The 5,384-nt window shown below is 32.8% G+C and overlaps 1 pseudogene; it reads left to right on the forward strand.

Annotated features, from left to right (window-relative positions):
* The first annotated feature begins 3,737 nt into the window (after positions 1-3,737).
* Positions 3,738-5,006, forward strand: LOC117090842 (annotated as a pseudogene).
* Positions 5,007-5,384: the final 378 nt, after the last annotated feature.

Below are 5,384 nucleotides of genomic sequence, written 5' to 3' on the forward strand. Positions count from 1 at the left end.
GGTTGAAATTTACAATCCTTTGGTAGTTTTGTTCTATGTCGTGGATCTTTTTTGTGTCTTTGTTCCTCATTATTTTTTTCTGTCAACTTCTTGAGTTTTTATAAAACCCTTTAGCTTCACTATTGGCTAATTATTTATTAATTATGTCTATTTTCTTACTTTTATTTAGTTCCCTTAGAGCTTACAATAAACATCGTTATCACTAATCTTCAAATAATATTATATCACTTCACATATTGCTTCATAATTTTGTAAAGGGATACTTTCAATTTCCTCCTTCTGTCATTTGCGTTACTGCTATAATCAAAGGTTCCAAACAAGTGTCCTTATACAAGGGAATTGAAGGAGTTACTCTTGTGATACTGACAAATATTTGGGGAGTAGAAATATTATTGGATCAAAAGGTTAAAAGGGGCTATGGAAATAGCTATGGAAAAAGAATATAAGCAAAATTCAGTCAGAAAAAAAAAAGGGCAATCACACAATTATAACACAAAAATGAAGATTTAAAAAATCAGCTTGAAAACTTAATACAGATGTATACATATATATATATATATACTGGAATGTAAAATGAGCACAAAATTAATTTCTATAATTCACTATTAGTTTAGGAAGCAAGAAGATTAACCTGTATAAATATTTAAAAGAATATTTTCAAAAAATTTGAAATTTCCATTGAAAAGGTTTTATTTGGGAATGATTTAGATTTCTTTTCTCACTTTAGACTAAGAAATGCCTGGTTTCCCTGATTAGCCATTGAATTTTATTTTTTGCTGAGTATACTTTTTAACAATATAGACATTCTAGAATTTATTTTACCTTTGAATTAAATTGATAATTAATTTTTTCATTTTATAGTTTGCTCCATAAAACACCATACTACGCACTATAAATGATAAAATCCAATAAGTTTGCTTTGAATTAGAACACTTTACTTTGAATTAGAATGTAGTGAGGTGAGTGCTATTATAGATAGAAACATTTTTATAGAAATAATGCTGAAATAGTACCTAATATTTCCTACTAAGGTGATATGTTACTATAATCTCATCATCAAATAGATTTAAATCACATCAGTTGCTCCAAATACACCATTTATAGCAAAGTGATCCAGTTGAAGGACTCCAGTTGCACATAGGCTTTGTGTCCCTTTTGTGTCTTTCAGTCAAGAACATCTACTTACTCTTTTCTTAATTTGCATGATGTTGAATTTTTTGAAGATTATAAGGCCAGTTATTTCACAAAATTTTCCTCAGTTTGAGTTTGCCTGATATTTCTTCAGGATGAGATTCATATTATGCATTTTGCAACAGTAGAGATGTTATGCCTTCTTATTGCATTCTGTGAATGGACACACAATGACAATTTGTCCCATTTCAGATGAAATTAACAGTAATCACCTAATGAGGGTGAGGTCTCTAGGCTTCTGCACTAGAAAGATACTCAGTTTTTTCTCTATGTAAATAAGCATTTCATGGAGAGGCACTTTGAAACTATGTAATTATCCCATTCCTCATCATCTGATGAATTTAATTATTTATTTATGTCTGTGTAGATTCATAGGTCTTTATTTTAATCAATGGTTTATAATCCACTAATATAATTATTCCTTTGAATGCTCAGTGTGTTCCTGTTTTGATCAATGGGAGATTCTTTGAACTAATTTTTGGGTTCTTTTGACATGGCTGTATCATTTTGTCATCACTTTTTTATATTCTGGAGTAACAAGATGTTTAATGCTCATTTGTTTTTTCTTTTCCCCTAGCCTTGGAATCAACCATTTCTCCAAAGAAGCTCCAATTTCATTTTCAGTAAAAATCGGTATATAAGGCCAAGTTCTGAGATGTGCTTGTTAACTTTCAGGCTTTTCAGCGGACAAAGCTGGTAAGTAAATACATCCTTTTATATTTATTCCTCTACTTATTTACATTTATTATGTTTTAGGGGTTATACCAATAACCCAAAAGCAAATGAAATAAAAACAAAGATAAATAGCTGGGACCTAATTAAACTAAAGAGATTTTACACAGCAAAAGGAATAGTCAGCAGAGTAAACAGACAACCCACAGAGTAGGAGAAAATCTTCATAACCTATAAATCTGACAAAGAACTAATATCCAGAATCTACAATAAACTCAAACAAATCAGTAAGAAAAAAACAAACAATCCCATCAAAAAGTGGGCTAAAGACATGAATAGACAATTCTCAAAAGAAGATATACAAATGGCCAACCAACAAACATATAAAAAAAGTTCAACATCACTAATGATCAGGGAGATGCAAATCAAAACCACAATGTGATACTGCCTTACTCCTGCAAGAGTGGACATAATCAAAAAATCAAAAACAGTAGATGTTGCCTTGGATGTGGTGATCAGGGATTACTAAAGAAGAAGTAAAACTGTCCCTATTTGCTGATGATTATGATCGTTTACTTGAAAACCCTAGACTCCTCCAGAAGCCTCCTAGAACTGATAAAATAATTCAGCAAATTTCCAGATACAAGATTCTACACTGCTGGTGGGAATGTAAACTAGTACAACCACTATGGAAAACAATATAGAGATTTTTCAAAGAAACAAAAGTAGAGCTACAGTTTGATCCAGGAATCCCACTACTGGGTATCTACCCAGAGCAAAAGAGGTCATTATTTGAAAAAGGTACTTGCACTTGCATGTTTTTAGAAGCACAATTCACAATTGCAAAATTGTGGAACCAACCCAATGCCCATCAATCAATGAGTGGATAAAGAAACTGTGATATATATATATATATATATATTATATATATATATGTGTGTGTGTGTGTGTGTGTGTGTGTGTATATGTATATATATATCTGTGTCACAGATATATATGTGATATATATCACATACGTATGTGATATTTATATATGTGATATATATAAGATATATGTCTTGATATCTGTGATATATATACACATATATATCTGTGTGTACATATATATCTATGATATCTGTGTATATATATACACACAGATATATACAGCAAATAGGGACAGTTTTACATATATATATGTGTGTATATATATAAAGCATCCACAAATAATTGGAATGATCTCCAATGAGTGACTGACTAAATGAACTAGTACACCCATACATGGAATAGTACTCAGAAATAGTAAGAAAAAAATCTCTACTAATACAGTATCCTGGAAGAATCTTTGGATAATTATGCAGAGTAAGGAAAGCCCATTCCAAAAGGGGCAGACTGTATAATTTCAATTATGTAACAATCTTGAAATGACAAAATTATAGAAATGGAAAACAGATTCATAGTTGTCAGGTATTAGGAATGGTGAGAGTAGAGTTGGGAGTGTGAGAGGAAAGTGAATGTGGCTATAAATGGCAGCCATTAGAGTTCCTTGTGGTGATGAAAATGTTCTATATCTTCACAGTATTAACATCAATTCAATATCCTGATTGTCATATGGTGCTACAGTTTTGCAGGACATTACCACTGGGGAAAACTAAAGTACATTAAATCTGTCTATATTACTTCTGTAGAATCAAATATATGTGATTCTATAATTAATTAAAAATATAGGAAGAGATACAAGGAAAGAAAGTGGAAACCAGCTTTCAAATGGAGATTCTCACTTATTCTGTCTAATTTTGAGCTGCCATTTTTTTAATCCTAAGAGACCAGAGCTCTTGTTCTCTGAATATCAACCCCTATGTTTCTGTGGGCAAGTCTTGTGTGTACTCCCTGCCATGTCTCCATTCCAAACACGCTTCTACGGTGATAAGAAATATATCACAGATGATGTTCTCTTCTCAATCTCTGCTGCCTCTGAAGTAGCTGACCTTAGTAACATCATGAATAAACTGCTGAAGGATAAATATGAGTTCTACACATATGTGGAGTTGATTTCCTTACTGAGGGCCAGTTTCTGCTAATTTCCTTGGTCAAATACATGGACCTGGAGATCATCTCATGAGAAGAGATTCTGGAACTAGAATATGTGGAGAAGTACACTGCCCACCAGCCAGAGCAATGCATATTCTATGATGACTGGAGCAGTTCAGTTAAAGGGTCAGAGGAATGTACCTTGACTGGTTCTTATGATAAGACTTCTGGGTTCTGATCTTTGGAAGAGAACTCCGTAGTGATGGTGTGAGACATACAGATGCTGTGAAAAATGTGGCCTGGGTGAAAAAAGACAGTATGCCTTGCTTATTACTGAATTCTTCCATTGATTAGAGTACTGTCTTATTGGAGTAGAATTTAACGAGAAACAGGGAAAGCCCTACACTGCTGCAGAGATCATACTGGAAATGTAGATTATATAGCTGTTGATAGCTCAGAAACTATATTTTGCAGTGGTTGATGAGATAAAATATTAAATATCTAGTCTACAGTCCCTATAGATAAAAAAGATGAAATGGGGGAATCCACAAATTGAGAAAGAAATAGAAAACAGAGCAATTGGGACTAACAAGGACTCTTTTGCTAACCCTCTCTGGCCACAAGGAAGCAATTTCCTTGGTTCTGTGGTCAAATGTTGAAAGAATCTGCAGTGCATCTTGGGACCACACAATTAGAGTGTGGGATGTTGAGTTCAGCAGTCTTAACTCAACTTTGTCAGGAAATAAAGTACTGTATTTTCTATTCTCTACTTTGTAAATGTTTAGCATCTGTAAGCACAGACACACATATAAAACTGGGATCCCTAAACTAAAGATAGTTTTTTTTTGCTGTTGTTTTCCCCAACTTCACATACAGACTGGGTGACATCAGTAAAATGGTCTTCTATTCAGGAACAGCAGCTGATTTTAGTATATTTAGGTGACATTGTCAAGCTGTAGAATACAAGAAGTTTTAAGGCTCCATTCTATGATCTAGCTGCTCACGAAGACAAAATTCTGAGTGTAGACTGGACAAACACAGGGCTACTCCTCAGTGGAAGAGCAGACAATGAATTATATTACTACAGATATTCACCTATCACTTCCCATGTGGGACATAAAGGTGAATTATAATTTGATCATAGAGTTTCTTTCTACAAATATTGGTAAAGAATCATGAAATTACATTGATGCAGATTCAGAAAGCAGCCTTTTAGGTTAAAGTTTGTATAATAGTTTCACCCTTTATAATAGTTAACATATCACTTTTTTATTTTATAATAGAATAGTTGGTCTTTAGAAAATATAAAATGTGGCCTGCATTTACTACTCTATACAAACTCTTGAAAATGAACTGAGTTTTTACTTCTTTTTAAAGGTATTAATTTGAGTTAAGATTTTCTTTTGAGGTTCCATAAAAGAGTACATTACAAATACAAAATAAAAAACATAAACCTTAATTTTTAAGAAAGTGTGAGTGGTAAAGTTGTAGTACCTGTCTCCAGATCCCAC

This window comes from Trachypithecus francoisi, unplaced genomic scaffold, assembly GCF_009764315.1.
Source record: "Trachypithecus francoisi isolate TF-2019V2 unplaced genomic scaffold, Tfra_2.0 Lachesis_group11, whole genome shotgun sequence".
NCBI lineage: Eukaryota > Metazoa > Chordata > Mammalia > Primates > Cercopithecidae > Trachypithecus > Trachypithecus francoisi.